This window comes from Leptonychotes weddellii, chromosome 5, assembly GCF_054177405.1.
Source record: "Leptonychotes weddellii isolate Sample4059 chromosome 5, ASM5417740v2, whole genome shotgun sequence".
Taxonomy (NCBI): Eukaryota; Metazoa; Chordata; class Mammalia; order Carnivora; family Phocidae; genus Leptonychotes; species Leptonychotes weddellii.
Window position 1 is genome coordinate 156749396 of NC_138373.1, and position 22592 is coordinate 156771987.

The following is a 22592-nucleotide window of genomic DNA, read 5'->3' on the forward strand; positions in this document are numbered from 1 at the left end:
CTAAGCCGCGATGTCGGCCCTTCGCCTGACTTTGCAGGGTGGAGGTCAGGCCCAGTGAGGCGCTCGCCCCTGCCTTCGCTGGGCGCTGCCCTGCGGCCGGGATTACGGAGCCCCGCCTCTCCGTAGGCCTTGGCTCGGGCCTGAGCTGGGAACGGATGCTCCAGCTACAGTGCCGCTCCAAAGAAGTTTGACGGCCCAGACATCCTAATAGCTGCCATACATGGAAAACCACGTCGCGGCAAACGTGGAGTATATGCCTTTATGGCATTTCATGACTCCTCATTGCGCCCGGAAGCGCTGCCATAGTCAGCCCCGCTTTCACAGACGGGCGGGGGCGGGGTTGCGGTGTAGACGGAGACCAGAGAGGCAGGTTGCCCAAGGCCTCGCAGGAGATGGGGCACAGCCGGCATTTGGACCCAGATCTCCAATTATGCATCTCAGGCTTTTTTATACTCTGCAAATCCGGCTCCCGGGATAGTAGCTTCCTTTCAGTGGGCACAGCTGGCTGCCAGCTCTGTTACTGACCTTACCTCGCTGCTGCCTCATCCCCAGCAGGAAGATCCTCCTACCCAGAGGGAAGCCCCACTCCCCGCCCTGAAGGTGCCCAGCACCCGTGAGCTCGACCCCAGGAGCCTGGAGACCTCGTGCCAAGTGAGCACCCACCTGTTACACGAGGTCCTTTTGCTCAGGTGACGGGAAAAGACATCCTCTGTGCAGAGAGAGTGTGGAAAAGTAGGTGATTCCAGGATGGCTGGTGTGTCGGTCCCAGTCAGCCAAGCCAGTGGCACCAGGCTGGGCAGTGTGGGTGCGAGCACCTGGGGACAATCACACATAGCCACAGACTCGGCGTTGAAGAAAACAAAGCCCCAGTTCTATCGAGACTGCTTGCCTCTCCTCTCCACCCACTGCTCTCCCTGGAAGACTCTGAGGGCATTTTGGCTTTTCCACATGGCTCCCCAGGTTGGTATAGGAAGGCCACGTGATGCTGCAGGTTGGCAGCACACAGGACACAAGGCCCCAGCCCAGGCCAGCTCAAGGCCCAGTGCAGTGTGCCTGCAGCAATCCAGATTTTCCATCCTCTAAATGTACCTCAGAAAGGAAGCTGCACATTTGATTTTTTTTTTTTGGCTCCATATTAAAGAACAAAGCATGGGAACTGGACAGGCCTCTCTGTAAACAGAAAACACATGTTTTCTGAGAGAATGGGCCTTTCCTTTCCTGATCTCTTCTACCATGGACAAAGGCCTCCTTAGGCCTCTTGGCCTTCAGGAGCAGAGAGGCCTCAGACCCAGGGCTGAGAGGAGGTGATTCTTCTTTGCTCTAACTCAGGGAACAACACCCACATTCTTAAATTAAGAGCAGGAGTGGGGTGTTAGTAGGTCTACCCAGCAGTGAGGTGGGCCTGGGGTGTGGTCCCAGAAAGGAAGTCCCTTGGGGACCTGAACAGGATTTAGGTAGGAAGAGGGAGGATCTGGATCATTTATGTTCTTCAGACACTTGAGAATCATCTTGGGTTCTACTTGCGCTAGCTTTGGGTGAACATGCATACCTTGGGGCCTGCTAGCCACACACAGGGGCAGAGACCTCTCTTACCTTCGAAGAGAGGCCAGGCCCTTATGTCTGCAAAGAGTAGGCATGCTGAGACTTGAGTGCCCGCTGCTGTGTGATCTTGGGCAAGTTTTTTAACCTCTCTGAGCCTTAGGTTTCACATCTGTAAAATGGGGATAACAATATTTGCTTGTTGAGGATTAAATAAGATAATGGGTATGGCCCTGTCCGACACATAGGAGCCAATTAATAAGTGAACAAAATCAGACTTTGTGTCGGTTTCAATGCAGAGCTATTTCCATGCCCCGAGAGTAGCCCCAGAGCCCTCCACAAATATCTAGGTTGCCTGTACTCCTAGGAACACTTCCACTTCCCTCGTCCTCTGCTGGGCACTGGCTGAGCGCCAGGGCTCGGCCCCCTGCAGACCGGCTATGCCACCTCTTTGGAAGCAGCCGTGTCAGAATGGATCATCCCTTTGAACCCCCGCAGAAGCCTGATCTTTGTCCTCAAGGGGAGATTTGATTTGGGGAAATAACCAGACGTCCTTTGGGCCAAGTCGGTGGAGTAGATGCATGGGAGCCAAGCCCTGTTTGGGGCCACAATGTGCCTCGGCTGTAAAGTCAGGAGCCCCTGTGGCTCCGGGTTCTGAAGGCAGTTTGGAAGGAGAATCTGGATCGGATCATCTGGACCGACCACCACTGACACTGGTGGGTGTAGACCACCAGTGAGCATGAGTGTGAGAAAACAGAGATAGTCACACACACCCAAGCTCCGTGGATGAGCCAAATCAAAGCCAGACTAATTAACACGAGGCTGCCTTTCATCTCAGCCCACAGTTCGATATTCATGGAAATCGTTGTGGGAAAATTCCAAGCGTTCCTGATACAGGCGAATGGAAGCATACAGGACTTAGAAGTTGGGGTTCCCTCCCAGTTCTGTCCCTAACTGGCTGTGTGGCCTCTGGCTGGTCACTTCATCTCTGCAGCCCTCCGTTGTCCCATCTGACAATGGGGATCATGATGCCCAGCCTTAATATGGGAAGCAAGTGGGGAAGAAATGGATATGAACGTGCCTAGAAATCCTGGCCTCGTGTGTCCTGGGCCTTAAAAACACGGACACCCTTTGACCTAACACTTCCACTTCTGGGAATTTATCCTCAGGGAAATCAGCACAGCCATACATTAAAATGTCCGTGTAAAGATGTTCCCAGCAGCGTTACTGATAATAGCAAAAACTTTAAAGAGACTATATGTCTGACAATAGGGGCAAAATGGACTATTCCACAGCTCTCAGAGGTGCTCCAGGCAGAAGATACACAGGCCATGCCCACACAGTGCTGGTGACACAGCCCATTAAAAATTAAAAAATAAATAAATAAATCAGCATTCATAAAGCTCTATTCGCAATTGCCAAAACATCAGAAACAACCCAGTTGTCCACCACCAGCTGAATGGGTAAAGAAACTATGATAGGCATACGATGGGATACCATGAAACAGGAAAAGCGAGCATGAGCTACTGATGGACTCAGTGACATAGATGAAGGTCAGTTACGCTGAGCAGGAGTTCACACTCTATGGGGCGCCTGGCTGGCTCAGTCGGTAGAGCGTGGGACTCTTGATCTCAGGGCTGTGAGTTCAAGACCCGGGCAGGGTATAGAGCTTACTTAAAGATAAATTTTTTTTAAAGATTTTATTTATTTATTTGAGAGAGAGAGATAGAGAGCACGAGGGAGAGGGAGAAGCAGACTCCCTGCTGAGCAGGGAGCCGGACGTGGGACTGGATCCCAGGACCCTGGGATCATGACTTGAGCCAAAAGGCAGACGCGTAACCGACTGAGCCACCCAATCTTTTTTTTTTTCCTTAAAGATTTTATTTATTCATTTGAGAGAGAGGCGAAAGAGAGCACGAGCGGGGGGAGGGGCAGAGGAAGAGGGAGAAGCAGGCTCCCCACTGAGCAGGGAGCCCAGCAGGGGGCTCCATCTCAGGACCCCGGGATCATGACCTGAGCTGAAGGCAGATGCTTAACAGATTCTTGATTTCGACTCAGATCATGGTCTCAGGGTTGTAAGATCAAGCCCCACATGGGGCTCTACGCTGGGTGTGGAGCCTGCTTGGGATTCTTTCTCTCCCTCTCCCTCTGCCCTTCCCCCCCAAATTTAAAATAAATAAAATAAAATCTTTTTTAAAAAAAGAGCTCATACTCTGTGAGCCCGTTTATATTAAATTCAATGAAGGTAAAATGAATCTATAGTGATATGAATCAGATCAGTGGTGACCCGGGGCCTAAGAGGCAGGGCTGCCTACAAGTTGGGACTAGTGGACATTTTATGGTGACAGTGTTTTCTCTCTTGATTGGGATGCTGGGGCCATGGGTGTATACATTTGTCAAAGCTCGTCAAACTTTACAAGTTGAAAGGGATCTCACTGAATGGAACTTGTACCCCAATAAAATTAATTTTAAAATGATTGGTATTTATTTTCCAATTCCTAGAGAGATTAATATTTAATGACACGAAATGCTCACAACATATTAAACAAAAAGATTTCTGAAATGACCTATAGCATAATTGCACACACATATATCAGCACATATATGTAGCCGGCTTGGAGACTATTCCAGAAGGACTTTCAACAAAATGTACCTAGTAATTATCTCATGGGTAATTTCTGTTTTCTATTTTGTGCTTTTCTGTATTTCCAAATTTTCTGTAACAAACACCTTCCTTTTCATAAACAAATTAAATAAGAACGAGCATATCTCTTTTCCCTTTTTCCAGCTAGAGCAGCCCAGGGATGTGGGGCTGGGCCCCAGGACAGATGGTGAGGACGTGCCAGTCGGGTGAAGGGGAACTCCCTGGGAGATGGTAGCAGACGATGGGGGTGGGAGGGGTGGGGCCCCCTTCCCTGGTCCTTTGGCCCAGTTTCTGTGCTGGGTTATTCTCCAGGGCTGCCGTGCCTACTGGAACTGCTGATGTAGGGAGGAGCGTTATCCTTGCGTTGGCTGAGGTGGCCTAGAAGTCAGCCTCTCCCATTTGGGGTGCCAGGGGCCCTACGGCTCCTCTCCCGAATGTGTTAGTCTCCTGTGCTGCCCTGAGCAAGGGGTGGGGTGGGAGTTCCAGTCTCTTTGCCCCTACCCCCACCCCGGAGCCACTTTCTCTGCTGGAAGAAGTCTTTCTCGGTGAGAGCTGAAGGGACTGGTCGGGGTGATAGGGTGGGAGACCCTTGCCATTCCACACCCCCCCCCGCCCCCCGCCGGCTCTAGGAGGTTGGGGCTATTGTTTACCACCACCACGCTCTCCAAATTTGGGGAAATTGAGAGGAGAAGTGATTGCCTAACATCACCCAGCCGGTAGCTGGTGGAACTCAGACTTGACCCCAGGTCTGGATTCTCACTGGATTCAAGCTTCTTTTCCCAGGAGCTTCTGGGCCCCAAATAGCTCATGAATGCAGTGTGGGTTTGGGGGTCAGGGGCTGTATTTCTCCTGTGCCTGTTGTCTGCTCTGGGTTCCTGTGCAATTTATAATCTTCTGCACAGTCAGTGGACCAGTCAGCTGGGCTCAGCACTTAAACGTGAGCTTCTCTGAGAACAGGGCTCCGCCTGCACGCGGAGCTGCTGGGAGCCCAGTGCCACCACCCCCACCCCTGATGGAAGACCCCTTCCCTCCAGCCAGCTGGCCTCGCAAAGGTTCCGAGGAGGAGGCCTGATCGATTCGGTTTCTTTTTCCTTCCTCGGTGAGCAGATTCTATAACAGACTGTGGAAATTAAAAATAAGAGCCTGAAACTGTTAAAAAAAAATTTTTTTTTAACCGAGTCACAAATGGGAAAGACGAGGCAACAGCAGGTTAAGGACACTTTGTGATGTAGCGTTTTTATCACTCGGCACTTTCCCGGCTGTAAATGTCACAGTGGATGGTCCTTGTGAACAGGAGGCAGTGCAGACGGTTTATACCTGCGTGTGAAGCTGCACGCTGTGGGGGGCATCGGTCCTGCTCTGATTCTCCTTCAGGGTTTCCATGTAAAAATCAGTTAATGAGGTAAAAGAAAAAATCAGTTAATGAGGTAAAAGAAAAAAAGTTTAACAAATGTAAGGTATTTGTATGTTTATTTATAGAACTGTAAAGAAATTAACTGTAAAGCAAGTGGCCAAATGCTTTAGAGTAAAAGGACCAGGAAGGAAGGAAATTTTCTCCCTTCCCTTCCCTCCCTTCCTTCCTTCCTTCCTTCCTTCCCTCCTTCCTTCCTGCCTTCCTTCCTTCTTTCCTTCCCTTCCTTCCTTCCTTCTTTCCTTCCTTCCTTCCCTCCTTCCTTCCTGCCTTCCTTCCTTCTTTCTTTCCCTTCCTTCCTTCCTTCCTCCCTTCTTTCCTTCCTTCCCTGTATGTTCTTCAAACTTTCTATAACAGTTGTATTTTTTGTTAAGATATATATATATTTTTTAGCTAATCTCTACATCTGACGTGGGTCTTGAACTCACAACTCCGAGATCAAGAGCCTCACGCTCCACCGACTGAGCCAGCCAGGTGCCCCTATTTATAATGAGAAGAAATAAAGTTATATTAAAAAGAGGTAGAATACGATTATATTAGAAGCAGTCAGCCTGCCCCTGAGCCTTCACATCAAATGATAACCATGACGATCAAGGGCACTTTTGCTTGAGTACCTGCTACGTGCCAGATCTTCTGCTAACGTCTCCCATCATCCTGGCCCCTCAGAACTGCCTGCAGGTGGGGGCTGTCCCCCACAGACCAGGGAGTCGAGGCTCTGCCGGAGAGGGAACAGCGATGATTCTGATTCTCAGAATTGTACTCTTTCCCTAATAGCTTCCTGTCTCGTCAAGGTGAACATTTTTCCGAAATACAATGATCTTTGATGAGAACATCTTTATCTTATTTACATAGAATCGAGAATGATTTCTGCAAACAGAATTTAGTAAAAGAAATATAAAAGTCATTTAGTTTTGTTTTTGTTTCTGTATTCATTTTGTTTACTTTAGGACACTGTCCACAAGCAGCCAAACTAAGGATCAGCTCCATCACGTTCAGAGCCCCCTTGTCCAAAAAGGATTCCGAATTTTACGATGGGGTCTACAGAGCATCGGGCCCAGAGCAGGTGCACCGGCCACAGGCCCCTGAAGCCTGCCCCCGACAAGGTCTGGACAGATTTTGATGGAGTTACAGTGATATCTGCTCTGGGGACAAAGCGAGCACCAGACAAACGACTTCAAGCTTCGGGAATATACATAGTTCCTGATACATTTTCCAGTCCTAGAAATACAAAGTGAGGAGAGGAGTCACCAGGGAGGTCTCTGGAGAAAACCCCCCCTTCACCCCCCACGGGGAAGGGCTGGGCCCTTGCACAAGGAGCTTTCATGTAAAGCAAAGGACACCTACTGCATGTTCTTGCGAAATGTCACACCTTCCTGCCCCCCTCCCCCACCGAGCCTTGACAGAATTTCCATGGCTTTGCTGGAGTGTGCGTGGCTGGCCAGCCCAGGTCTTGGAGAGAAATGAGGAAAAGCCAATGCTCATGCTTGCTCCGGTGAAGACACGATGAGAAATTCCATTGCACCTGCTTTGGGAAAGGATCTCGGGCTTCAGGGCAGGTGGATTTCCCCCCACCCCCAGAGGAGGACTGTGGGTGCTGGGGACAAATTGGCAGCCTATGTATGTAAGTTGGGGATGATCTGCAGCTTGGAAGACCGGCTTCACAATCCCACTGCAGCCAGCCCCGCGCACAATGTGCCCACTTCCACCACCCCTATGTCCTCAGCCCCGTGTCAAGTTCTGGCAGTTTCCAGGTGGATAGACAGCAGCACTGGGCGCCCTGGTGGCTGAAGCCCCTTCCATGAACAGTGTGTGGAAATGCACGACCAACCACAGCAAGGATCACGGTGGAGAAGTCATCTGAAGCACAGATACCCACTTAACAGAGAGGCTCCGACCGGGTGAGGCCCCATTCGCTTTCGCAGGACCACAGACAACATATTCCTCCCCCCACCCTGCTATCTACAGCCCCCTTGCTCATTTTTCTTTACAAAAAATCCACCCCACTTCTCCCAGCTTTTCTTAGCACTCTGGAGGAGCAGGCCTGGGACAGAATATTTTCTCCATAAGCATGTCTTGCAAGGAGGGCTGGACAGACAAATGGGTAAACGGGGCAGGTGCAGGGGCATCCCAAGGCTGGTAGGCGGCTGGCTGCTCTGCGCCCCTCAGCTCCTGTCCCAGTGCTCACAGGGCCCTCGAAGGGAGTGGGCTTGGCCAGTGCACAGGTTTCCAGGCCTGGGGCCACTCGGCTGCCTCCCCCAGTCCAGATATGTCCCCAAGACCCTGCCCTGGGACGGTTCCAAGCCATGCAGAGCAAGAGGGCAGAAAATGGAGGGAGGCAGCCAAGAAGCTTCTGCGAAGAGCAGGTAGAGCTTCCAGGTCATGTCAAGGCCTCGCACACGAAACTTCGGCCTGAAGGGCAGGAACAGGGTTCTGTATCCGCTGCAGATGCGGACTGGGAGCAGGTGGGCCTCTCCCAGGTCCTCTCCTGGACACCACGGGTCCCAGCGGCCCCTCCGTTCTCAGGACAGGAACACATGGTGGCTGTCCGCAGTGGCTGACTCAAGCCCTCTGCTGAGGGGACAAGACGAGACAGAGCCTGCGGAAGGGGCTGCTGCTGTCCTGGGACCTGGTCTCAGCGTCCCTCGCTTTCAGGAAGCATACTGGGCCTGTCTCTCCATGTGCTTGCCTCGCCCCAGATTTGCCCAGGGCACTTTGGAGTGGGTTATAGAACACACAGGTGCCAGAGCAGGGTGCCTAAACAACGGGACCAGAGCAAGGGTAATGGAGCCCCCTCCAGAGTTGAGGGGGGCTTGTTTACCCCTTAAGAAAAAACAACCCAAAACAGCTTCTGGGTGGAATTTCAGACTGTGGGATTTCTAAGTAGCCAGCCCCCTCTCCACCGTATTTCTTTCTTTCCTCCCCTCTCCGGGCCTGCTTTCCCTCTTTGTTGCCAAGCTCAGACGTCGCTGCTGAAACCAAGCCCAGCGCCCGCGAAGCCCGGAAACTTCCAGCTCTGCGACTAGGCGGAAAGTTGGGGTCGCAAGGCCGGGGTGACAACGGCGCCCCAAAGGCCGGGCGCGGCGGTGACCCGGGGCGCCGCCTTCGCGGCCTCGTTCCGCCTGGCCGCGCCGGGACCTCGGACAGTCCAAGGGCCGGACGTGAACTTGACCGCGGGGGCTCCCCGGGAGGACCTGGTAAGCGCGCCCGCTCTCCCGCCCCCGCCCCCCAGGGGCTCCGCGGCCGGCCGGGGTCCGAGTGCGCGGCCGAGGGGCTCGGGGTCCGCGGCCGCGGGTCTAGGGGCCCGGGGGCTGGGGGGACCGGGGCCCGGGCCTCCGTCCCGGAGGGGGCGCCGCCGCCGTGGCCGCCAAAGGAGGCACCGCTGAGCCACGGCCCTCCACCGCCCCACGAAGTGTGCCCTCCCCGGCCTCCTCCCGAACAAAGCCTCGGGAAGTTCGCAAGGGAATCCTTCCCGACATGTTCCCTCCCCCGGGGCTGCTGGGTCTGGGCGGCGGCCATCCGGGCTCTTAAAGGGGAAAGAAGACCACTCTGGCTTTCTTCTCTGCTCCGCGTTCTTGCACGCTCCCCCTTCGGCTGAGGGAAGAAGGGTTGGGGGTGGTCCACTCCACCTCTCAGGTGTTAACTCCCTCAGGCGGGGGCCTGCCCAGGGGCTCCACACTCAGATGAGGGCCTGCCGGACCCCCAGCAGTTCAGGGAGAGGCAGCCCCTGCAACAGGAGTGGGTCCTGGGGGTCCAGGTGGACACTGCTCCTGATCCACCCCACTTGCCTGAGCAGCTGCCCTGCCCCCGTCCTGGGTGACCGTCCTGAGCAGGACCCCCAGCCACAACCTCCCGATCCGCTCTGCCTGGGGAAGCTGTGCTAGCTTAGCCGAAGTGCCAAGCCACCGTGGCGGGTCCTGGGCACACAACATGGCAGCTGTGGTCAGGGCCTGTGGACGAGAGGGAGTCTGGGCCCTGTGGGGCCTTGTCCCTGGGGAGGGGGGGACACTGGTGTCTCCTCCACCCCCTCACCTTTGCCCACAAGCCCAGGTCCAGCAGCCCCTCCAGCCTATTCCTCCACACTTGTCCTATTGCATCAGATGGGCCTGTGAGTGTCCTGATCCCTGGGGGGCACCTGCAGGGTAGGGAATCAGTGCCTTGAAAATTTCAGAGTTCTCCCCTGGGTCTGGGCCAGGAGTTTGACTCAGTGCTCCCCAGCCAGAGCAGGGACTGCCTGCGTGGCCTTGCTGTAGGCGGTGGCCAGGTCCCCAACCTTCTAGAGACCATCGCTAACCTCACCTCCATGCCCAGGGCTCCCGGAGCCCAGAGTCCTCCGTGAGAGGCTGCAGGGGCAGTGGGTAGAGCGCTCATGCAGGAGTGAGAAGGCCTGGGCCAGCTGGGGATTGGGCAGGTCACCACCCTCAGTAGCCGGGACATTCCAGCAGCAGCCTCGAATGGGCAGCCTGCAGGGTTCAGGCAGGCCACGTGGGGCACCGTGGAGAATTTTCAGGGACTGAGGGAACAGAGACCCCAGGCCTGCCGGTTGCTGCCAAGAGGGCAAAGGCCTAGGGTTCCAGAGCTTCAGACTCTTTAGGAGAAGGAAATCCAGATTTGTGCATGGGATGTCCAAAATTTGAAAATATCACATATCCTGGGCTGAACCCAGCCTGTAGACCCCCCACTTTGCAACCCCTTGAACACATGAGCTACTTAGTGTTAAAAGGAGGCAGGAATCCTAGTGACCCCAGCCCCAGCCCAATCTCTGATGAGGGATCTGGAGAACAGGGAGGAGAGGCAGTTTGCACCCCGTTTACCCCACATCTCAGGGAAGTCCAGGCCTCCACATGCTGAGTGCTCCAGGCGACGGGGGCTGGCTTGCCTCTTTCAGATCAGATCTGCTTAATTGAACTGGTTTGAAGTTAAAATCTCCCTTTAAACCAGGTAACAGAATTGCACCGTCCCCAGATCCTCTGAGGAGCCTCTGTGCCCACTCAGGCTGTGCCCACAAAGTTCGGTGTGTAGCAAAGCTGCGGAAGCACGCAGAAAGCGAACTTGAACTTGAACTTTCTTCCTGTCCCAGGCGGTAGATCCACCTCCAGGTATGAAAACCTGGGCCTGCAGGAGTGAGAAGGCCTGGGCCAGCTGGGAATTGGGCAGGTCACCACCCTCAGTACTCCAGACATTCCAGCAGCGGCCTCAAATGGGCAGCCCGCAGGGTTCAGGCAGGCCACGTGGGGCACCGTGGAGAATTTTCAGGGTCTGTTGCTGCCCAGAAGGGCCGGCTACAGAAAGCCAGGCCTGCGCCCGAACCCCAGCACTGCCTTGTGGTGCATGGAGGCGCTGGGAGACTGACCTCGTCTCCCCTATCTTCAGCTTCCTTCCCTGTGCCTACAGCCCTGTGCTGAGCACTGGGGATCAAGAGGTGGGTCTGACACAGGCCATGATTTGAGAAGCTGCTGGCTGCCCTGTGCAATTTTAACATCAGGGTGAGGTTCTCTGGGCTAACTCCCCATCCAGAGAAGGTGTTTCCTGCACAGTGCTCCTGCTGGCGGCCATGCAGTCTTTGTTGAATGCCTCCAGAGATGAGCAGCTCACCAGCTCTCTGGTGGTGTTTCTTGTAGGTATCCCTGAACTTTACTGTTAGGACCAGATGTAGGACAGGCCTATGGCAGTCGCTCTGGGTCCAAGGTACCTGGTTTTACTGGGGAAAATACACACCTGGTAAGAAGGTCCTAAAAAGATTGGTGAGGTACTAATTTTGGTCTCCAGAAGAAGGGATGGCCGCATGTTTCCCACTTTTGCCAACAGCCTATGTAGCAAGGAGAAGGCAAAGAGAAGGAATCACTGAGTGGGAAATTAAACAAACATAGTACAAAAGGCTGGCCGCCTCACTCAGGAAACTGGAGAGCAAAGTCGAGGCATCCAGAGGCCTCAGGTTTCTTTGCCAGGACTGGCTGCATAATTCGCAGAGCACGGTGCAGAATTAAACGTGGGGCCCTTATTCAAAATGACTAAGAATTTCAAGATGGTGACCACAGAGCATTAAGCTAAGTGTGGGCCCCTCTGAGCACAGGGCCTTCCTGAGCGCGGGCTCTTTGCGGCAGATAGGTCACAAACCCACGAGGCTCGCCGAGCTCCTGGCGAGTGCTTAAGCTGCGTGCCAAGGCGCAAGGGGACCACAGGCAGTTCCCTCGAAGGAGCATGACTCCTCTCCTGGATTGATTCTCTTTTCCATCACTGATGTTACATGCTAATTTTAGAACACTTCGGATCCTCACAAAAGAAGAAAAATATTTTCAATCACCTGTGAAACCACGCTCAGAAATAGCCAGTGGGAGCACTTTACCCATCTTCCAACTTCGATGTTTTGAAACAAAATCAGCATCTGAGCTTCTTATTAGAGTATGTATCATTTTATCTTCTGTTTGTTTCACTAAATATTTTATCACCACTGCTTCCTAAGTCAGAAGATACTATTCTGCCGGTTGATTTTTAATGGCTACTATTCCATTGGACACAGCTTTTTAACAACCCTTGTTATCAGACGCAGGTAATTCCCGGCTCTCTCTGTTATAAACAGCACTTCGAGGAACACCCGTGTGCACAATTCTGCACATTTCTGAGGGGAGTGAAGACTCTTAGGTTCCAGAAGGCTCTTGGGGTCTCTCTGAAATGCCACCTCGGCCAGGGCCTGATTCCCCCCCCCCCCCCCCGCAGTACTGAGGGGATAGCCCTGCCTGGCATCTTAGTTGTTCTTTTCAGAGAAAACCCAGTCCTCCTGCAGCCGACTTGCCTGGACAGTACTGAGCCCCCACTGCACGTGCAACACCAACTGACCGCCTTCACAGCCCCCTTTACAGATGAGGACCCTGGGCCCGGCGAACAGAGGCACTGGCCCAAGGACTTCCTGCCTGATGTGTTGTGAGAAGGACACGTTGATGATAACGAAGCAGAAGATGGTCCCTCCTCCCACCGAACTGTGGACAGGATTTCAGGATCTGGGCTGTCTCAGTCACAAAGGCTGGGGATGGAATAATATCATGCTTAACATCGTACCTGCTCTTGGGCTACGCTCAGTAAATGGTGGAGAAGCAGGAAGGAGAGGAGGAGGGGGACGGGGATGGGGAGGGAGAGCAGTAGTCAGGAGGGGAGGTTAGAGCCCCCTTAGGACAAGAGGGCTCTGCAGGGCATCTGACAAGCCTCCTGAGGGCGGGGATGAGGTGTCCTAACCCCAGCCCAGCACTCCCCACCGCCGATGAGCAACGTGTGTGGAGGGACTACATAGGCAGGCTGCACCCCCAGTCTCCTTCAGAGGCATCTGGACATGTGGGGGGGGGTATTAGTTTACTGCTGCCATAAGAAAGTCCCCTGATCTAGTGGCTCACAGAGTGCAAGTTCAGTACCGTGCAGTGGTGGGGGCTGGAAGTCTGAAATGACTCACGGGGCTAAAGTCAAGGTGTTGGCAGGGCTGGTTCCTTCTGGAGGCTCCCGGGGAGAATCCTTTTCTTGGCCTTTTCCAGCTTCTAGAGGCACCCACATTCCTTGGCTTGTGGCCCTTTCCTCCATCTTCAAAGAGAGACATTACATCTCTCTTTGTCTGACCACAGCTGGGCCAGGGTCTCCATTTTTAAGGGCTTATATCATTAGATTGGACCCAAGTGGATAATCCAGGATGCTGTCCCAGCTCTAAGCCCTTAACTTCACCCACCTGCAATGTGGATTTGGACGGTTCTGGGTTTGTTGCTGGGCTGAGCAAATTCCTGTCAGAGGCCCTACCGGCCCCACCCTTCGTTCTACCGTAAGGACAGAGGTTCTGGGAGCTCAGGCAGGTTCTGTGCTCAACCTGGACCTGCTTTTCCTCAGCCAACCCCACAGGGCAGGCAGAGTGGGCACTATTGTCCCTATTTTACAGGTGGGCAAACTGAGACCCAGAGAGGCTGTACAACTTGCTTAAGGCCATACAGCTGGCAAGGGGCAGGGCTGACCCTGGGTAATGGCTAGACCCTGAATCCAGGGCTCCACGGTGCCTGCCCCCTGCCTCTAGGAATACAGACTTCCCTGGTTCTCATTTAACCACAGCCCTTGTTTCTTTCTAGAAGGGTGGCGGGCCTTCTTGCCCCTTTCCCAGAACAGGCAGGCTGCTCTCAGGGACAGAAAGGCCACAGGGCAGCCCTTGGCAGGGGGGCTTGTGTGAGTGTGGAGGGATCTAGGAGCCTCCCCAGGCGGCAGGGCCTCATTGCAGCTTGCGTGTTGGTAGGGTGAAGGTGTGGGTGGCCAAGGACGGGTCTGTCTGTCCCGGCCGGAAGGGCTGCAGCTCTTCCTGGTCCCACCGAGGGCCTTGGGGACATCTCTTTCCCTCACACCAGCCCAAGGCGTTGACCCAAGCAACGCAAAGTTGCTCTGAGTAAGGACATAAGGAAGAGAATGTTCCTGGGGCAGCGTCGGAAGCTGGGGTGGCACTCGATACACAAAGGCAGGCAGGGTGTGCCCAGTCCCAAGGCTGGGACCGTGCAGAGGGCACGGGCGGTGTTCCCTCCAGGCCGTCTGCTGCAGCCCATCCCGCCCGGGCCCGGGCCTGGCATGGCAGGAGTTAAGCTGCCGCGGGCACCTTGGCACATGGAGCTGCCCAGAATGTCCGGCTCCCCACCCCCACGGCTTTTCTTCCTTTTTGCCTTTTTCCTTCTTAATTAATCATACGCTGCTGCCCAATTTAAATATGGAAATGCCCAGGCCCCAGCGATGCAATTATTCCTGAGGCCAGGCGGGCTGTCCGGCCCCGGGCAGTGGGGAGCATCGCGGCATCGCCTCCTTTCTGGTGTGTGTGAAATTATGTGCACAAAAGGCGTCTCCTTATCTGAGTGTGTGAACTAAATAAATAAATAAGGGCTTTTGTTTGTTCGCCGGCTCCTGCACATGACTGTTTTGACTAAACCGCCCGTGTTGTCTGTGCCTTTATGGGACTCAGGAGAGGGGCCGGGGGCGGGAGGTGCGGCCGCCGGGCATCTGGGCCTCTCCCTCCCCGGGCATCGCCAGAGCCCGCACCCCTCCCCGCACACACCCTCGCCGGAAAGTTCCCCTGCCCGGGCCGGGCTCCCAGGCAGCTGGCACCGTGCCAGGCTCGCCGCCGAGCGCGGGCAGCGGGGTGGGGCGAGCGGAGGCGGCGCCGAGGACGTGGCCGGGCACCCCGGGCACGAGCCGGACCGAGGCCCGGAAGGTGAGGGCACCCCGGGTGGGCGCAGGGTGGGCACCGGGCGGCGGCAGGCGGGGCGGCGGGTCCGAGTGGGCCGGAGGACGGGGTGGGGTGGGGTGGAGAGCGGCGGGGGGTGGGGGTGGGGGGAGGCGGGGGCACAAAGCCGGGCAGTGCCAGGCACCGCCGCCGCCGCCTCCACCCCGGCCTCCCTCCCTCCCTCTGGGACCGGGCTCTGCGGGGAGGCCGCGCGTGCATGGGGCCCGGGCAGGCCGTGGCCGTGGCTGGAGGAAGGCCGCGGGGAGCGAGGCGGGGCCCGGGGCTGTCAAGGAGAAAAACATCCCAAGGCCTGCAAATTGCTGCTCTCAGCTTTTTTTTTTTTTTTTTTCTTTCTCCTCCTGCTTGGGAGGGGAAAAAAAAAAAAAGCAGCGCTTCCTCTGGAGGCGGATGCAAAAAGGATGCAGACTTTTAACCATCTCCTGCACCCAGGCCTTCCTCAGCAGCGTCCAGGCCCAGGCCTGGCACGGGGGCATCGAGGGAGGGCGGAATGTGAGGGCGCCAGATGCCTCTTTCTGGGAGATGCTGGAGAGCCAGGCCCCCTGGGCATCCCCGGCCAGAAGCTGGGCCCGGTGTGCAGGTGTGAGGACTGGAGGGCACGGGGCACGTGGTGGGCCGCGTGAGCAGGCACGGCGGCCTCGGGTGCCAACGTCACCTGTGTTTGGTGGCTTTGTCTCTTGGTGTTGAGCAGGGTGCCCGCGCACAGCGCTGGGGCATCGTGTCTTGGTCCTCCCTCACTTGGGGTCTTCTGCCATTCTGAGATCATGACCAATTTTTGTGTTTAAAAAATAATACGGAAAGTTTTCTGGTGTCTGGTGGGGGCTTCACCCACCGTCATTTGAGGGCGGGACTTAAGGAACGAATTCTAGAGTGAGGGAGGTGGTCTGGTCCTGGGAGGAACAGCAGGCTAGCTCCCAGTGCAGAGGGAGAGGCCCATGCACCTCAGGGTGAGGATGCTATGTGGGGAGCAGTCGCAGGAGCGTGGTGGGCTGGTGGTCCCCGGAGGCACAGTGCCTGCCTAGGACCCATGAATATGTTTGAATTGTAACATCTTTTAAAATCAGAAGACAACAATGACTCTAATAATAATGAATATATAATGATGAATTCAGTCTGGATTATATTCACCTTTATACCAAGGCAGTCATAAACTATCATGCTTAATAAGTACGGAGGAAGGGGCCATGAAAGCAAAGGTGTTGGGGGCCATGAAAGTCATAATGGGGCCCTAGGTTGGTCCAGTCTGTCCCGGGACAAAGGGTCAGATGTCTGGCTCCAGGGAGGCCTTTGGGGGCCATCGGGGTGCCTTGCGAATCAGGCACCGGGTTGACGCAGCCAGCTGTGAAGAGGATCCAGGCCCTTCGTGTGTGCGTGTGTGTGTGTGTTCCTATGCACACGAGTGTGTTTTATAAAGGATTCTCAGGCACATGAGTGTGTGAGACTCACTTCTGGAGACAGGTGAACACAAGGCTGAGGTCGGGTGTGGTCATGAGAGCCTGGTACGCCCGACGCTTGGGTTAGGGGTGGTCACTGGGCCAGGAGCCATGGTGGTGTCTCCCAGCCATTGTTTTCCTGGGAGGGAGCAGGCTTCTACGAGGCCCATTCCCAGCCTAGCCCAGCCCTGCGCAGTAGACACGTAACGTGAGCTGCAAACGGAGCCACATCTGTAATTTGACATGTTTGAGCAGCCACATTTTTTAAAAAGTGGAAACAAGCAGGTGAAATTCACTCTAAAAAGAAAATGTATTTTATCGAACATATACCCAAAGTAGTATATTTCAGTGTGGAATTAATATGAAATTATTAATGAGGTTTTTCCTGTTTTTTTTTAATATACTGAGTCTTTGAAATCCAGAGTGTATTTTTCACATTCGTCTCAGTTTGGACGGACTCCCTGAGTCTCAAAGGCTTAGCAACTACACGTGGCATTACGATGTGCTGTACTGGGCAATGCAGGTTTAGCAGGTCCCCATGCCCCCCTCACCCCAGAGTTGGGGAGACTGGTTTTTCTGCTTCTTTTTTTGCGGGTGGCCCTTCTTGCCCAGGGTCAAGGACGCTTGCAGTGGCGAGTCAGGCCCCCAGCATCCCCTAGAGCTGAAAGAATGGGTGTTGGGGCTGCAAGCTTCCAGGATGAGGGGGGACTGCTGGAAAGGGTTTCTTCGGCCGTGCTCCCAGACGCCAGGGGGACGTTACAAAGGGCTGGCTTCAGAGTACAATAGTGGGGCGGTTAGTCACAGTGCCGGGCAGTGGGCAGGCACACAGAGCTCCCTGTGTCTGCGCCTGGCCCGGCTGGGCCCTGCAGCCCGGTTTCCCCTGCTGGTTTCCCAGCTCTGCCCGTGGCCTTTTGTTTGCACCCCTCCCGACTCCCTGATTAACCCCCTGTACCCATTGCCTACCTGGCCGCCCGGCTGGGGCATCCTGACTAAGCTCTGGTTTCCATCAGCCAGCCTGGCCAGAGGCAAGCTCCTTCTAGAAGCAGAGCCTGGGCCTGCATGATTTCATCTGCTGGGAGAGAGGTGTCGGAAGGGCTCCGTCACTGTGCCTCCACAACATCTGAGAGGAGGTTGTTGTCCGAGCTGGACAGCCGTGTGTGTGTGTGCCGGCGCCCCACCTAAAGATCCCGTCAGCATTTGAGAGTATTCCCCATGCAGGGGCCGTGCATCGCTGGAAACAATGAAAAGCCAAAACTGTGAAAAATTAAGGAGTGGCCCGGAAGCTGGCGCCTGCACCGTACATCTTAAAGTGAACAGACTGATATAAATATTTTAATCCTGCGCATAGATGATGGATAAGATAAAATAAATTAATCATGTCCCAGCCCTGTCTGGGGGACCCTCGGGAAGCAGGACTTCTGTCAGCCTTTGTGCCTTGGTGGTTATAACCGAAATCTCACTCCTAGGTTGCAATCTTCACGGCTCCAGGATGGAATTAGCTGTTTGTTGTGATTTGACAGTTAAATTATTAACACGTGGAGAAGGTAACTGCCCTCCAAAAGGTAGAGAGCACGGCAAACAGTCTCTCTCTTTTTAATTAAAAATTATCTGTGCAGGGATTCTGCCTGTTGGATTTTCTTTGCTAAATTAAAGCGGCATGTGTTTTTATTTTAGAAGGCAGGGATGGTTTGCTGTGCCCTGTGTGAGGAGAAGTGAAAGAAAGGGTCTTTTGAAAATGTGCCCATCTACTCACAGCTTAAAAATTCCAAGTGCCAGACGTTTTCCTTGGAGGAAATAAATGTCTCCAATTTATTCCTCTTACCTGTTGATTATGTTTTATAATTATTTGTTTTAAATAATTTAATCCTTGTCTGAAGCTAGAGGTGCCTCGGGAATGTAAAAAGCCTAGGTCTATTGACACCTCTGTGTTAAAAGTCACCGCATGCCCAATCCGGGTCCAGTCCACTCTCCGGATGACACACGGGTCCACGCGCTATGGCTCATCCCACCGCTGCCTTCTGAAAACAAGTGATGGAAGACATATGTTCAGCTCACATCATTTTGTTCTGATTTATTTTAAACCAGTTAAGATGATTTTTAGCACAAAGAGTGGTGTATCTTACTTGCTTTCCGAGAGCCATTGGATTTTCAAGTTGGAGTACAAATTTTTTTTTTCCCCCAAAATCCAAATTTAGCAATTGCCTTTTAGAGTAGAAGACAGCATGTTGGTTCGCCTTTTAACTCGCTGTGAAAGAAAGAGACTTAAGATCAAATACATTGGATTCGTAGATTTGTTCCCATCCGTTGGTATCAAGGGGCTGGAAATGGCCCCCTTTTAAAAAATAAGATAGGAAAAGGCGTGTTCCCACACGGGGCATCATGAGCTCTTCTGGGGTGGACTCCAGCCCCAGAGGTTCCACAGACGTGTACGTGAGTCATCATCCTACGCATGTGTTTTTCCTTCCCAGGGGGAGTGTGGCATTCGGCTCTAACATCTCCCTTTGACAAAGACAGTCCTTGCCCGGCTGAGGCACCGGTGCCCCTCAGCCGGCCACGTCCCAGGGCAGCCCATTCCTCTCAAGTGATAAACAGACTCTGTGCAAATACCAGTATTTTAACACAAACCCAAGAAAACCTTCACGAATTGCAGTTCCACCCTGGCCGCTGGCATCACCTCCGGTAACAGAAAAAAAATTTTTTTGGAATAACGGGAAACACAGCCGATCCCCGGGGAGAATGTCTCCCCCGCAGGAAGGTACCGGGACAAGGTGTGGCAAGTGCTGTGGACCCATGGGCGACTCCAAGCCTCTGCTCCCGTCCTGGGGCTCGTCACTTCTTCAAGCCTGTTTCCCAGATTTAAAAGGAGAAGAATAGTGTCCATCTGAGCCCACGGTCAAGGGCTGTTGCAGAACTATTAAAACGGCAGCGAATATTTGCACGGCAAACCCGCCCAGTTTCATTTTCTGTTTCAAAGTGTTTTTCTAAAGGGTAAAGTGCTGGAGCCACGTGAATGGCCGTTATCATCTTAGTAACTTCTCTGGCAATGGAGGATTATTACTGTTTATGTTAAACTCATACCTAGTTAACAGTAATTCGTTTCATTCTGGTAACGAATTAGATCTACTTGACTTATAACAAATACAGTGTTATCAGTAATACGATCCTTTTCTGAGTATGCAAGCAATATACGCTCATCGCAGAAATCTTGGAAAATACAGAAAAAGGCACGTAAGGGAAAAATTGTTCATCCTCGTCCCCCCTGAAGCGCGGTCACATTTCCAGGATTTCCTTCCAGGCTTTCTTTGCTGCCGCTGTGTCAATTCTTGTAGGCACCTATTTTGGAATAACTCGGTGACTTCTCTGCTGTGGCCTCGAGTCCTCTTGACGCGGCTGTTCTTCAGGGGCAACTCCTCCCTGGCCTGTGGGCCGCCTCCTTCAGGCAGGCGCCCGTGCAGACCCCGGTGTTCGGGGAGAAGACCTCGGGCTCCATGGCCCCCAGCCTTCCTCCCCCACTGTTCCGGGAGCCAAGTCAGGACAGGCCAGACAGACGGCCAATACGGCCCCATGGCAGAGCCCCGGCTGACTCAGGGCGTTGGAGGAAAGGGACGAGTGGCCTAAGACGCGGCCCCTTGCAAGGCCCAGGCCTCAGAGATGGGGGAGAGCCAGGCTAGGCCTTCCCCATGCAGGATAGGGCAGGGGGGCGGAAGGAAAGCAGCAGCATGGGAGAACAGGTGAAAGAGCAGGCCTGAGTTCTGGATTCTCGGCAAAGAAAGCCGCTGGAGCCAAATCAATCCTTAGACGCGCAAAGTTTCATCAAAACTGCTGAGATAATGTTTCCAAGGTGTTCACCTTTATGGTCCTGACTTAAACCCACCACGCGGTGGGGGGTTCGTGCCAAGTAGCTGGGTAGGCAGAAAGAGGCCAGCACTTTAGTGCAAGGCCACCATTGCCAAACGCCGTGTCGCAATCAGTTACGTGCCTCGGCTGGTCCCGCAACTCCGTCGGGCCTCCGGAGAGGGAACATACTCCCATACTGCTTTCTGGGGTAACTGTGATCCGGAGGGAATTCTAGGATTTCCAAGTTCATTTCTGATAGGATAAATGGAGTCTACGGGGTCGGCCTTAACCCCCCCTTAGAAGAAGGCACCCTTCAACACCCTAACAGCAGATCATTAGAGATTTATTCATAACCGACATTGCAGACAGACTTCGCAGGCAAGGCCACTGGTGGTCGTGTTAGTTACAACAGAGAAATATTAGCAAGAAATGAAATTTGGAATAATAGGGAACGGTGGCGTAAATTATCACGTAACAAAATAATGCAATAGTGTGTCCCTGTTAAAATGCTGTTGACAGAGCTTGTAACGGCGTGGGGACGAATGGATACAACATTTTACAAACAGTAAATATGTATGTAAATGATGTAATTGTATGCACATGTTTACTGTTGGGAAGGAAGTACAATAGAATATTCTTTCTGAATAATGGCATGTCGGTGAATTTTCCTTTTTCCTTTTTCCATGTATTTTATACTTGACTTATTTATATTTTATGCTTACTACTTAAATGATCTCTATCTTAAATATCTATCTTTAAATTACTCAGGCTTTAGACCTTGCTGTCCCTTCTCAAACACACAGCATTTTTATAAGCAGAAAAGAAATAATTTTTAATGGCTTGTGAGTAGAAACATAGACAAATGGCATATTTTCCTTCAGTAGTTGTGGATAGATGGCATGTAGCAGAAATATTCGTTAGACCAACAAATATGTATAGTAAGTAAATATTATTCGTTTCTTATAAAAGATTTATACCTTGATAGCTTATTAATCAAACACTACATGCATTTGCTAACCAAACATGTATACTTGCACACCCAGGGCATAAAAATCTCAGTTCAGATTTTGCGTGAACTTACGGAGAAATATTTTTGCCCCCTGCAGTAATAGCATCAGGAAGGGAAAAAAAGGCATTCTTGTTCTTCTTGGATACTTGGTCCGACACTTGGTCTAACCACCTATGTTCAGACCCTGTGCTTGACTGGGGGGTTGTGCTTTCTGCTTCTACTGCTTGGCAATTTAAAAGTTTCTTCAAGTTCCTATCTGGAGAAGCATATAGATTTCGGATTCATAACGCCAGATGATAAACTGCGGTCTTTGGGTGGAAATCTTGGTTTATTTATACTCATTGTTTGCCTTTGAAAAAAGAAAGAAAACACTTTTTCTCTCCCCGGCTGTACTTTGCAGGACTTCCATATCTCAAAATATTACTTTGCAATCCCAAGAAACCTGCTGATTGACAGCTGGAGAGGCAGGGGAGCATCTCTTGTGTCAAGACACCAGGGGAGGATTTTCTTTTTTAACCACAATGCTACAGGATTTTGTGATGTGGAAAAATCAGTCCACGTTTCCATTTAAAATACCTTAGCCTTCAAGCAAGTGTCATTTTTCCCCCGTAAAATGAATTTCCAGGACCAGCAGTGCTGGGAAGGGTAGAATCTTTAAAACGCAGGGGTCTGGAAAGTAACGCAATGCTTCCCCCCCGCCCCCCCCCCCCCCCGCGTCGGCTTAAAAGGCCCCGTGCGGCGCATTCAGAGGGACTCTGCGACCCTGCTCCGGCTGCCACGTGGCGCAGGTGAGCCGAGACCTGCAGGGACCGCGAGGACCCGCCGGCCTTCCCCAGAGTCCCCCTCCAGGCCCCGGGCCGGCCCTCCGCCCGCGCTCCTGCCCCCCGCCCCCCGTCAGGGCCTGGCGGGCGCAGCCTCAGTTTCCCCGGCTGCCTCTGCGGGTGGGGACGCCGGCGGGAAGGGGTCTGCACGCGGTAGGCCCGGCCGGCCCGGGAGGCGCCCGGCTGGGAGGTCCCGCCGGCCTCCGGGGCGCGACCCTCTAATCCGCTTTAGTCAATATATTGTGCGCTTTACTTCGGCAAAGTAAACAGGGCGGGCGAACAAAGCGGCGGCCGCCCGGCCCGCGACTCCCTGACCCCGGGGTCGCGCCCTTTGTTCGCCCTCAGTGGGGCCGCCCCACCGCCCGCCGCGGCTAATTGGGGCGCGTGCCGCCGCCGCCGCGGACCCCGGGTCCCTGGTTCGGACCCGGAGGCGGCGGTGGACCCCAGACCACGGCCCCTGGCTGGGACCTGGACCCAGACCCAGACCCGGACCCGGAGGAGGACCCCAGACCCCGGGCCCCCGGCGCGCGGACTCAGACCCCGGACCCTGGCTTGGCCTGGAACTCGGACCCAGACCCGGACGCGGACTGAGACCCTGACCCCGGACCCCAGCTCGGCTCAGGACTCGGACTCGGACCCGGGACCCCGGCTTGGACT

The 22592-nt window shown here is 53.7% G+C and overlaps 2 long non-coding RNA genes across 2 annotated transcripts in view; one reads left to right on the top strand and one right to left on the bottom strand.

Annotated features, from left to right (window-relative positions):
* Window positions 1–286: 286 nt before the first annotated feature.
* On the bottom strand, window positions 287–19339 carry LOC145721937 (uncharacterized). Its single transcript, XR_014145969.1, has 3 exons — window positions 17232–19339; window positions 1594–1711; window positions 287–815 (listed from the first exon to the last, which is right to left on the bottom strand). It is a non-coding gene; the product is annotated as an uncharacterized LOC145721937 (long non-coding RNA).
* LOC115938083 (uncharacterized) overlaps window positions 4500–22592 on the top strand; it is a 69954-nt gene continuing 51861 nt past the window's right edge. The window contains exons 1-2 of the long non-coding RNA XR_014145967.1: window positions 4500–4728; window positions 6542–14805. This is a non-coding gene — a long non-coding RNA (uncharacterized LOC115938083). The remainder of the gene's footprint in view (window positions 4729–6541; window positions 14806–22592) is intronic.